Below are 13,024 nucleotides of genomic sequence, written 5' to 3' on the forward strand. Positions count from 1 at the left end.
CGAGGCGCGTTGCCGATTCCCGTTAAGAGTTCGGGCACTGTTTGTGCATTCACACAGAAGAAGAAGAAGATGGTCAAGTGGCCGGTGAGCCTTAGGCTATATATAGTTAAGGCTTACTGGCCACCTGATCATCTTCTTCTTCCGTGCGAATGTACAAACACTGCCCGAACTCTTACGGGAATCGGCAACGCGCCACGAGTGACGAGTATAATGGGCGGGGGCACTTTGAATGTAGTGCAGAACAATACGTTGAGAATGTGGATTTCGCGGGAGGCATGCTAGAGATAAATCACTGCAGTCGCGCTATCCTCTGTGTCCTCGGTGGCTCAGATGGATAGAGCGTCTGCCATGTAAGCAGGAGATCCTGGGTTCATTTTCATCTGTCCCCGTTGACGTATGTCAATGCCTGTAAGCAGCCAAGGGTGTTCATTTCATTGTAATTTCATAATTTATAAGTATTAAATGCAGAATAATGCTGAAGAAATTACAAAACGGGAGGAAATTAAGGAGATGGGACCCGACCAGAGATCACTAGATGGTTTAAAGAGAGCATTAGGCAATGCCCAACAGAAATAAGGGAAAGAACTACAAATTGAAGATGAATGGGTAGCTCTGAAGGATAATGTAGTGAAGGCAGCAGGGGAATGATTAAACAAAAAGACAACCACAGCAGAAATATTTGGATAACACAAAAGATACGAAATCCCATTGATGAAAGGATAAATTATAAAAATGGAGTAAATGAGTAAGGCAAAAGATTACTGAGACCTCTAAGAAGTGAAGAATGGAAAAACTGTAATAGCTAGAAGACAAATGCAAATCTTTCGAAGCATGCATAACTGTGGACAAGACAGACCTCGCGTGAAGGAAAATTCAGGAAACCTTTGAGATCAGAGAAACAGCTGTATAGAAATCAACCACTCAGAAGGAAAGACAATAACAAGCAATCATTATGGACCAATTTTCCTTTGAGAAATGTCACAGTGATAGTTTCCTAACTTTATGTTGTGAGTATACATAACGCAGAAAATTGTACGAGAACATGATTCCCAGTTTTGCAATAGAAGATAATATTCTATAATTATTATTCATGGAGAATTGAGCACATTCACATATTTTACATCTTGACCAACAACTGCTACAGTAAAACAGTCCGAGAACTGCATTTTCAATTAGACGTCTCCACATCAATAGCCTTTAAGGTCAGCAAACCTTACACACGAGAGGCTTCCACGAGCCACAGGAGTCCGGAGCTTGGATAATGTCGCTGACCTTTAAATTTCTTCAACATCATATATCAAGTACAACAATGAAATTCAATGCGTCCAAATTGTCTTGCCTTGTCTATGGCTATTCTCTCATAGGAAACACATAAAAAACCTTTCACAATCATATCTACATAGTAAAATGTATTGTATAATTATATACCTTTGACTTAACTGAAAGGTTTTTTGATGGCAAACAATTTAACTATTTTGGTTACAGCTGTTTTCATTCTTCAGACTCGGATCTTTCTGTATTTGCCTTACAAATTTCACTATATGAGAAATCTCTCTTAATTGTTAAATTTCTTTCGTTCTTTCTTCCCTTCTTCCTTCTGTAACACCTGGTATACAATCCTGATGATCTGCTTGTAGAGTCTGTTAGCTCAACGAGATTAGCAAACACACACACACACACACACACACACACACACACACACACATGCGCGAGCCTGCCTCACAATTGTACAGGGTGTACATAAAGTCCAGGAACACTTTCAATTATTTATTGCACAAGAACTGAAAATTATACAGATATCATACATAGGCCCTATGTCATTTTGAAGAGACACCCTGAAAGTTCCCTCCCTCCCCCCCCCTCCCCCTCCATGTATACCACCACAGCATAGTTTCATAATTTGCCAATAGTCAGTGCTAGTTGCAAACATGGCAAGTTCAGGTGCAGAGTGAGCTTTCTGTGTGTTGGAGTTCAACAAAAACACCAGATCTCACTACATATGACACATTAAAGGTCTGGAGTATGTACCACCTATACCACGTGATGTAGCAGAGTTCTGGGAGAGTATGCAGGAAGTGACTGCCACAGTCGACGATGCCATAATGGGACGGGTATGGCAAGAATTCGATTACCATATTGACGTCTGCTGCGTCACTCCTGAGTAACATCTCAAATGTTTGTAAAAAAAATTGAGTTTCTTTTCAAAATTCAATGACATCTGTACAATGTTTAGTTCTTGTGCAATAAATAATTGAAAGTGTTCCCAGACTTTATGTACACCCTGTATATTCAAAGTGAAAACATTTCATGTCCTTTTGTAAGAGCACTGAACCGACCCTAGATTGTACCGACGTATACCCATAGCATGGTTGTACACAAAACAGGGTACAAAAACTGATTGGGGGTGGGAAGAAAGAAGAAGATGAAGAAAGAAAGAACATTAAAGAATTAACTACGACAGGTGTTCTCATCTTTTTCTGTCTACATGAAGAACCCTTTCCCTCAACCCACAACTGTAAATGAACCCTGTTGTCACAGTGTCATTTTGCTGAAGTAAAAACACAAAAACCACTACTACTGACCAGACTTTTATCATTAACATAGTTTATATGTTAACAGTACACTTGGTTCACACAGCTGCAGCCTACACAGCTCTATCATGTTCAATGATGGGAGTATTTGCTGCTACTTTGCTTTGGTAATGTGATGTCTCTAATGTCAGTAAGTGCGTTCCGACGCAAATATGCATTCGTTTCTGCCAACTGAGGGCTGGAGCATGAAGTGGCAGTGGAGGAAGCAACCAAAAAAAGGTGTAAGGGATATGTAATTTATTTGCCAATCCAGCCATTCTTTAACTGCTATCAAGTTTCATTTGTGCCGTATAAATTAAACAGAACTCAAGAATAAGCCTTCTGCGACATTAACATAAAGTGGAAGTTGTTGACCAACATATCTATAGATAGCTTTACTCTGTTCATCTAAGTTAAATCCTCATGCAAACAAAAGTGTGCTCTACCATTGGGTTGCACTGCACAAGCACCTGGTGCAAGATCACTGGAAGTAGGCCATATTTATGTCTTAGGTATTTTGTTGTCATTCTACTGCGAATAAAACTATGACACATTGTACAACATTGAAAGAATTAAGTTCCTTTCCTTATTACAGTGCTAACCTTTAAACCCATGTATGAGTAGTTCTTGCACGAAATCTCACTGGATAGTCCGTTCCCAGTGCCTGCTGGTTGAACCTATAAGGACCAATGTATATTAGCTGCCATAAACAATAAGATTTTCTTTGTTCCACTTTCAAATTTTTTAGGAAGTTTATACAATTTAGAATTTATTTACTAAAATGATGTGTTTAATTTGCTATGTGCAAAATTTTTCATTAGTATGGGGTGGTTAATACAAGTAACATTTTTCAATAATTTCTCCTTCTCACTAACCTATTTACAAAATTACCAATCATTGTAGAAAAAATTGCAGAAAGGTAATTTTGCAGGGAAACATGGGAGTGTGTGTGTGTAATCTTCCTTACTTTTAGATCACCTCAGTAAGGGTCTGAAACCCATCAACCTCCAAGCACATTACTGAGTTAAGGATATACAGGGTGAGGCAGCTAAGTTGTAACACCCTTTGTATCTCCCCAACCGTAATAGATACAAAGATGCCGTTTGGACAGTGAATCGGAAGGACAGGGGCTACTTGAATACAAGACATTTCATGTTTGTGCTATTTTTTATTACAGAGATATGAGGCCATGTTTGGTTTTTTAAAATGGAACCATATGTTAAATTTTAGCGTAACATGATGGGTTTAAAAAAAACCGCTTCAAATATGTGTGTATCAGAATTTTTAGGCAAATAGTTTTTGATTGGTTGGTTGTTTGAGGTTTAAGGGACCAAACAGCAAGGTCATCAGTCCCTTGTTTCAAATAGGCTCCATTCCGCTAATGGGACTTCGCAGTAAAGTCAGAAAAATAAAATGGAAAAAGGTAAAAACGTAAAATGGCAGTCATGTTGTCATTGGTAAAAAACAAAATGAGGGAAGTCGGCAAGAGAACAAACCCAACACTATGCTGAAGCAGCATAGGCAAGACCACCTGTGACGTAAAAGGCACAACTGCTAGAATGTAGAAAGTACGTATGCGAATAGAAAGACTAACCAAGCCTTAAAAAAAGGGGTAAAAACAGAGTAAAAGGGGAAGAAAAGAGGATTTCGGTCAGGGAGGGGAATCGGGAATCTCCTAACACTGCTTACAGTGGGAGACACCCAAACACTCACCGCCCTGCCCCAACACCAGAGAGAGATTAAAAACCTTAAAACTGAGAATAAAAACCACTTTCCCGGAGGAAACCAAGAACCAGAGAGACCATCCGGGAATCGTCAGCCAACATCAAAGGTAAAGTGTTGGGAAGCCTATACTTAGCACGCAGAGCCAAAAGAAGGGGACATTCAACCAAAATGTGGGCTACTGACTGGAAGGCTCCACAACCACATAATGGGGGTGTCTCATCACGCAAAAGAAAACCACGGGTCAGCCTGGTATGGCCAATGCGGAGACGGCACAGTGTGGTCGAGTCCTTTCGGGAGAGGTGAAAGGAAGAACGCCACGAGCCTGGTGTCACCTTAATTGCACGAAGTTTATTAGACAGGGGAGTAGCCTCCCAAGAAGTGGCCCATGACTGTGCGAAGTGGGATTTGATGTGAAGCCGTAAATCCGCTGCAGGAGGGGTTACAGAAAACGGGGGGTAAGTGACTGCTCCCCCAGCCAAACGATCAGCGAGCTCATTACCCGGGATACCCACATGGCCAGGGACCCAAAGGAAGTCAATGGAACAAGCAGCACGGTGAATATCAGCGAGATGGTCATGGATGGCAGAGACCAAGGGATGGCGCGAAAAACACCGGTCAATAGCAAGAAGGCCACTCATCAAGTCCGTACATAACAAAACGCGGTTGTGTTGGGACTGTTTAATAAAGGTAAGGGCCTGGGAAATTGCCATCAATTCCGCAGTAAACACCCCACATGTAGGTGGCAGCAGATGATTTTCCGTTCCGACAGAGGACGTGAAGGCATACCCCAAATGATCAGCAGATTTAGAGCCATCAGTGTAGAAAACAACAGCATCCCGATACTCCCATAAAATTTGGCGGAAAAAGGAACGGAACACCACCGGGGGGATGGAATCTTTTGGACCTCGCCGGAGATCCATCCGAATTCGAGGCCGAGGAACTAACCAAGGAGGGGTAGAGGGGAGGGAGTTTACGGAAACATCCTACCTTCAGGAGTCTGATATGGGGCAGCCAAGTGAGCTTGATGTCGAAAAGAAGACCCAAGAAACGAAACTGTGGGACCACAGGCAATCTTTGTACAGCGAGATAGAGCTCTGGATCAGGGTGGATCGTAGTACGGTGACAGAAGTGGACCACTCGCGATTTTAAAGGAGAGAATTGAAACCCATGTGAGAGGGTCCATGCAGAGGCACGCCGTATAGCTACCTGGAGCTGCCGTTCTGCAGATGCCATCGAGGAGGAACTAACCCAAATGCAGAAATCATCCACATATAGGGCAGGGGCGACCAAGGGACCAACAGAGGCCACAAGTCCATCGATAGCAATGAGGAAAAGAAGGACACTCAAGACAGAACCCTGTGGGATGCCCGTCTCCTGGGTCTGTGGAGAACTAAAAGCAGTACCAACTCGGACTCTGTATGACCGATGGATCAGGAACTGGTGGATAAAAATCGGGAGTGGGCCCCGAAGAACCCACTGATGAAGGGCAAGTAAGATGTGATGGCGCCAGGCCGTGTCATAGGCCTTGCGAAGGTCAATAAACACTGCAACCAAATGGCGGCACTGGGAAAAAGCCTGCCGGACTGCGGATTCCAAGCGGAGTAAATGATCGATTGAAGACCGTCCCTCTCGAAAGCCACACTGGTAAGGGGACAATAGATCCCGAGATTCGAGGACCCAATTGAGCCGACGGGCTACCATCCGTTCAAGTAACTTACAAACAACATTGGTCAAACTAATTGGCCGATAGCTGTCAACAGATAGGGGGTTCTTACCAGGGTTAAGGACAGGAACCACAATGCTATCCCTCCACTGAGAAGGGAAGTCACCCTGGAGCCAGATACGGTTAAACACCCGAAGAAGATGTTGCCGTTGAGAAGCACTGAGATGTTGAAGCAGTTGGTTATGAATGGAATCTGGGCCAGGGGCCGTATTATGAGAAGAAGATAGAGCAGAAAGAAATTCCCATTCAGTAAAAGGTTCGTTGTAAGATTCTGACTCACAAGGGGTGAAACATAAGGTGGAAGCTTCAGCCCGCTGTTTTTGATGAAGGAAAGCAGCTGGATAGGAGACTGATGCTGATGCCACTGCAAAATGGGTCGCTAGATGTTCTGCAAGAACTAATGGGTCGGTACAAATGCCATCCGGGAGGTGAAGGCCTGCGAGGGTGGACTGCCGATGGCAACCTTGGAGAGAGCGAAGTGTAGCCCATACCCTTGACAGAGGGACAGTAGAACCAAGGGAAGAAACAAATCGTTCCCAACATATCCGTTTGCTCTGTTTGATTAAATAACGAGCTTTAGCGCGAAGGCATTTAAAGGTAGTCAGGCTGGCTACGGATGGGTGCCTCTTAAAGTGTTGCAAAGCTCGACGGCGATCACGGATGGCAATGGCAATAGCCGTACTCCACCACGGGACTTGCCGGCGACGAAATAGTCCAGATGAGCGTGGGACAGCAAGGCTAGCAGCGCGAACAATCGCGTCAGACAAGTCACGTAGGACGCCATCAATACAACCCGACAAAGAGGGAGAAAATGCGACCTGTGCAGTGTATAGAGGACAATCGGCGCGTTGGAAAGACCAACGAGGCAACCTGTCCATCGGGGAGTGGGAAGGGAGCGTGATAATCAACGGGAAATGGTCACTATCACAAAGGTCGTTGTGTGGCGACCAGTGTAATGAAGGGAGGAGAGAGGGAGAAGAAAGAGAAAGATCAATGGCAGAAAAGGTACCATGACCGGCACTGAAATGAGTAGGGGAGCCATCATTAAGAAGGCACAGGTCATGGTCTGCAATAAATTGGTCTATAAGAAGACCTCGTCTAGATGGAAAGGCACTGCCCCACAAAGGATGATGAGCATTAAAATCCCCGAGGAGGAGGAAGGGAGGAGGGAGTTGCTGAAGAAGGGCGGTTAAGGTAGCAGGTGTAAGAGTCCTGTCAGGAGGGAGATAAAGATTGCAAACTGTGATTGCAGAGTCAAAGTGGACCCTAACAGCAACCACTTCCAATGTAGTTTGAAGAGGAATCCACGTGCTAGCAATGTCTGTACGGACCAATGTACAAATGCCACCAGAAGCCCGCAGGGGTCCGACCCGATTTCGACAGAAAACACGAAAACCACGGAAGGTCGGTGAGTGAGCATCAGTAAAATGAGATTCCTGGAGAACCACACAAGCTGCAGAGTAGGACGAAAGAAGGGGTTTCAATTCCGGAAGGTGGCGATAGTATCCATTACAATTCCATTGGAGAACCACAGAACGATGGTTTAAATGGGCGCTGAACACTTTAAATCGAGTCATACCGCCGGGTCCCCACCCGTCACCGACAAGGAGGGGGCGACATCCATGAACGACAGGTCAGAATCCGGTTGTGAAGTCGGGGAAGGAACCTCCGGTGACACCATAGGCTCTTTGTCCCGGGACTTATGTTTCTTCTTCCGTTCAGGCTGCGATCAAGGAGGGCTGTGTGGCATGAAGGAGCCAGCTGCAGCAAGATCAGGAACAGAAAGAGACCGGGCAACCTGGGGGCCGACAGACTGCGGCTCTCGCGGTCGTCGCGCGGCAGCAGACCTTTGGCCGGGAAGGTGCCGGGAAGGGGCATCCCGGGAGAAGCGCCCTTGACCGGCAGATGCCGAATGAGTGGGACCCTTCTCCGGCTGGGGAGGGGGAGCAGCGCCCATAGGAGAAGGTGTGGGAGCCGCAGGGGTGGGGGGGAGGAGAGGGGTCCGGGATGGGGGTAAGGAAGGGGGAGGAAGGGGTGAAGATGTAACCAAGGCGTAACTAGATGTCATGGACACAGGGTGGAGTCTTGCATATTTCTTACGGGCCTCTGTGTAGGTTAAACGATCGAGGGACTTATACTCCTGTATCTTTTTTTCCTTCTTATATACTGGGCAATCTGGTGAACGTGGAGAATGACTACCATGACAATTTACACAGACAGGAGGGGGAACACAGGGACTCCCCTCATGGAGTGGACGTCCACAGTCACCACAGAGAGGGGCCTGTGAACAGCGGGAAGACATGTGTCCAAAACGCAAGCACTTAAAACACCTCATAGGAGGTGGATGTACGGCTTCACATCACAACGATAGACCATAATCTTAACTTTCTCAGGGAGGGTATCCCCTTGAAAGGCCAGGATAAAGGCACCAGTATCAATACAATTGTCTTTAGGACCCTTCTGAACACGCCGAACAAAGTGAACACCCCGCCGTCCGAGATTGTCCCGAAGTTCCTCATCAGTTTCAAGGATGAGGTCCCCGTGAAAAATCACACCTTGTACCATATTTAGAGACTGGTGGGGGGTAATGGACACAGGTATTGTGCCAAGAAGGGTACAGGCACGAAGGGCCACAGATTGGGCAGCTGAAGCAGTTTTTATCAGCAACGAACCCGACCGCATCTTGCTCAGGGAGTCCACTTCGCCAAACTTGTCTTCAATGTGTTCCACAAAGAATAAAGGTTTGGTATTGGTGAAAGTATCTCCATCAGTCCTGGTGCAAACTAGGTAACGGGGGAAAGGTTTTGCCCCTAGCCGACGGGCCTGACCCTCTTCCCAGGGGGTAGCCATGGAAGGGAAGGCCGACGGGGCAAGAGAAGCAGCACTTGAGGAATCAGTTCCACGCAGAGAGACGGCCGCAGAAGAACGGCCAGAGTTCTGGACCCGTATGCGTTTCATTTGCATAGCGTCCGCCCTGATACCACCCACTCCGATCAGGGGCTCTCCTCACGGGCGCCACCCAGCAACAGCAAGGGCCGTCTGGCACGGCGGCCATTGCCGGGAGTTCCGATGCTCCAGGAGGACGAGCAACCACTCCAAGGCATGCATGAGGAGGTCACAGCAATAGTTTTTGAGACACAGATATGTTCCCGTATCGTATTCGTTCTTCGAAGCGGCATTGTCCAATGCGACCTTTACTGTTGACCACTGAGGAACTTAACAGGGAAGACATTGTTTTCCTGCTTTCGATAACGCCGCAAGGTGATGCGCGAGGTAGTTGGAGAGAATGGTGCCAGGAATTTTGCCAAACCGGCCTGCAGCGCCTACAAAATGATCCAACGTTTTTTTCAACAGGCGCTTTTTACTGATGAAGCGACCACCAACCACAGTAATGCGAATTTGCGTAATATGCATTACTGGTCAGTACAGAACCCTCATTGGCTTCAACAAGTACAGCAACAGCAACCATGGAGTGTTAACGTGTGGTGCAGCATTGTCGGAAATGTCATTGTGGGGCTGTATGTCATTCCGGGTATACTAAATGGCAATAACTATGCACAGTTCCTGCGAAACATTCTGCCCATTTTGCTGGAAGTGGTACCACTAACTAAGCATCAGTGCATGTGGTTCCAACATGACGGCTATCCTGCTCACTCTTCCCATGTGGCTACAGAGCTATTAAATTAAAAGTTCCCAGATTGTTGGATAGGACAATATGCTGAAGTGAAGTGGCCGGCCCCTCTTGATTTTTTTTCCGTGGGGAGCAGTCAAATAAAGTGTATGCTCAAATACTAACTACACCAGATGATATGAAGCAACGTATCATCTAAGCATGCACTGATATCTCACGTGACACCCTCGCAGCCGTTCATTCGAACGGAGACTACAAATGTGCACTGCAGCAGAGGGGAAGCATTTTGAGCACATGCTTCACTGAAGTTTTGTATCCTGTACAGTACGGTATGTATTTTGCATCTTTGTGTGTGTGTGTGTGTGTGTGTGTGTGTGTGTGTGTGTGTGCGCGCGCGCGGATGGACTCACGACGTTTATCGTGTACTCCACACAACAGGGAAGGTCGCAACTGAACATATCTGTGTCTCAAAAACTATTCACCTAAACATTACGATACACACATATTTGAAATGGTCTTTTTAAGCCCACATGTTACGCTAAAATTTAACATAGGGTTCCATTTAAAAAACCAATGATGGCCTCATATCTCTGTAACAAAAAACAGCACAAACATGAAATGTGATTTATTCAAGTAGCCCCTGTCCCTGCTATTTACTGTCCAAACAGCATGTTTGTATCTATTACAGCTGGGGAGATACAAGGGGCGTTATGAATTAGCACCCTGTATATGAAGCCAGTATGAAATTAAGAAGTGCCAAGAACAGATCACCACTAATTTTAAAAGGCTCTAAAATAACTGTGGATGAACACAATTGTAAGAACAAACAACTAAAATTCTCTGGAAGAGGCTTGTTGCTGGCTAACTGCTACATAAAAACAAATGGGCCAGTCACTCTGCAACACATTTAAATTTCCTTCCAAAATACTTTTTTTAGAAACCTGCCACATTTATGTCCTTTTCACATGAGATATGGCTAGTTCTCATTCAGATTTAGAGTTACCATTTTACAAAACCAAATGCAATCTGTACAAGTTTACTAAGAACCAAACCATATAGCAGCTGACTCGCTCATAGGCAAAACAAGAAGACTGTCACAAAATAAGCTATTGGCCAACAAGGCCTTTGTCAAAAGTAGAAGATAGATGCAATCATGCAAATGCAACTCTCACACACGACTGCAGTCTCTGGCAGCTGAAGCCACTACTGTTACATTCCATCCTGGATTTTCCAATGTCTGTTTTCTCTGTGGGGTAAAAGTCCCAGCACCAGAGGTGTATATCACACAAGGAAACAGATGATAACGACTTTATCCAAAGTGACCCAACGAAATCACACTACACAAGGGTTGCTGGTCTTGCTGACCACAATTCTCTGGCACTGCAAACCTCTCTTCAAATTCTGCTGCCTGAGAAGGGAGTTCTGAAAGTTCTGCACGACATGTAAGCTGCCGGGGGGTATTTTTTGAATTGATTGGATTATGGTGAGGAAACCATAAGAAACAAAGCAATCCTGAAACTTGGAAGACTAGAACTTTGTCCTGGACTGGGATTTTAAACCAGAACATTAACTTTTGTTGGCTTCTCTTACCAGCTGAATTATCCAGGCATGACACATAACCCAACCTTACATCTTCAATTCTACTGGTACGAGTATCTCTCTCCTATTATCAAAATTTCAAAGACATTCTCCTGCACACCTTGCTTGACCAGAACTCCTGGAAGAGAGGAGATTGCAGAGAAATGACTTAGTCACAGCCTAGGGGTTGTTTCCAAAATAAATGTTTCACTCCATTGAAGCAGTGAGAGAGGGTAACAAGTCATGCCTTAATAGCTCACGACTACGAGTACCACCTAAGAAAATCAATCTGCTCACACTTTTAATCTGTCAAAGTTTCAAACCAGCACACACTCCAATGCAGAGTGAAAAATTAAATCAAGAAAGAAGTCACCCAGTCATATCTTCAGCACATTTGAGATCTGACAAACCTCTCTGCTACATACAATCAATTACAAATAGGACATAAATTTTGTAGACTCAAGCGAGCTAAACAAGAAGTCTAGGAAGATCATTTGGCTAACTCCATCAGTACATACAGTATTAAAATAATCACTCTTTTCTGAAATGTATAAAGTAACACAGGGTGCCTCAGGAGGAATGGTCAATATTCAGGGATTTGACAATAATGATCTTTCAAAAAAAATTAGTCTAATAAACATGGACTCTCATTTCTTAGAAGCTATGAGCACTTGCTCAGTAGAAGAGGTGCGTTTCACAATACCACAGCAAAGGTGAGCAAATGCTTACAGCTCATTAAGATACACTTTTTAGAGCCAATGTTTACTAGACTTTTCTGCTTCAAATGATCAATCCCATCATACCCATCAATACTAATTATTCCTCCTGGGACACCCTGCATAAAGAGTAGATTTGGCGTGCATTGTTTTATCATTACTAGTAATTGGTCCAAATCTAAAAACATTATGGGCACGTTAAGAAACGAAGGTGATGATGTAATCCCCTTGTCACCAAACATCATCATCCACTTCACTTCAACACAGTTCCTTGTGCGATTTCCAAAGAATTTCAAAATCGGGAAACAAGCATAACAAAAATCAGTATTTGGAAGAATAAATAGTATGGGATGCAGGAGTCTGAGGAATGTCACACATATAGTATGCTTATTGCCTCATGAAGATTTTCCACCAGGTGACACAGCACCTTCATATTCATCAGATGAGAATAGCACAGAACATGAGGGTACTTTCATGAAAAAGGAAACCAAAATACAAAATTTTGAAATTGTAATAGATTTTATTGTATTGTAAACCTATTCAAAGGACAGAATGTACCAGTATAATTTCTAAGCTGCACAACACTTCACACCAAAAAATGTCTACTCAACATGTACAAAATTCATGACATTATATTGCAATACAAAATTTATTACTTTACTATTTAACTGCCCCCCCCCCAAAAAAAAAAAAGACATTAAGACATCTCCAAACAATTTTGAAATATTTGCAAACACTTTTTACATTTAAGATACAAAAGAATAAATTACATCTACATCTGCATACATACTCCACAATCCACCACACGGTGTGTGGCGGAGGGTACCTCGTACCACAACTAGCATCTTCTCTCCCTGTTCCACTCCCAAACAGAACGAGGGAAAAATGACTGCCTATATGCCCCTGTATGAGCACTAATCTCTCTTATCTTTGTGGTCTTTCCGCGAAATATAAGTTGGCGGCAGTAAAACTGTACTGCAGTCAGCCTCAACTGCTGGTTCTCTAAATTTCCTCAGTAGCGATTCACGAAAAGAGCGCCTCCTTTCCTCCAGAGACTCCCACCCGAGTTCCTGAAGCATTT

The 13,024-nt window shown here is 44.3% G+C and overlaps 1 protein-coding gene across 5 annotated transcripts in view; it reads right to left on the bottom strand.

Moving 5' to 3' along the window:
* Positions 1 to 13,024, bottom strand: part of LOC126174928 (transmembrane GTPase Marf) — a 236,127-nt gene that overhangs the window by 192,902 nt on the left and 30,201 nt on the right. Inside the window, exon 1 of one of the 5 annotated variants that reach the window (XM_049921380.1) lies at positions 3,173 to 3,193. The exons of the other annotated variants lie outside the window; for them this stretch is intronic. The gene's annotated coding sequence lies outside the window, so the exon portion shown is untranslated. Of the gene's footprint in view, positions 1 to 3,172; positions 3,194 to 13,024 lie in introns of those variants that run through there. 5 annotated transcript variants of the gene reach the window in all.

The sequence above is a fragment of the Schistocerca cancellata genome, chromosome 3, assembly GCF_023864275.1.
Source record: "Schistocerca cancellata isolate TAMUIC-IGC-003103 chromosome 3, iqSchCanc2.1, whole genome shotgun sequence".
Classification (NCBI taxonomy): domain Eukaryota; kingdom Metazoa; phylum Arthropoda; class Insecta; order Orthoptera; family Acrididae; genus Schistocerca; species Schistocerca cancellata.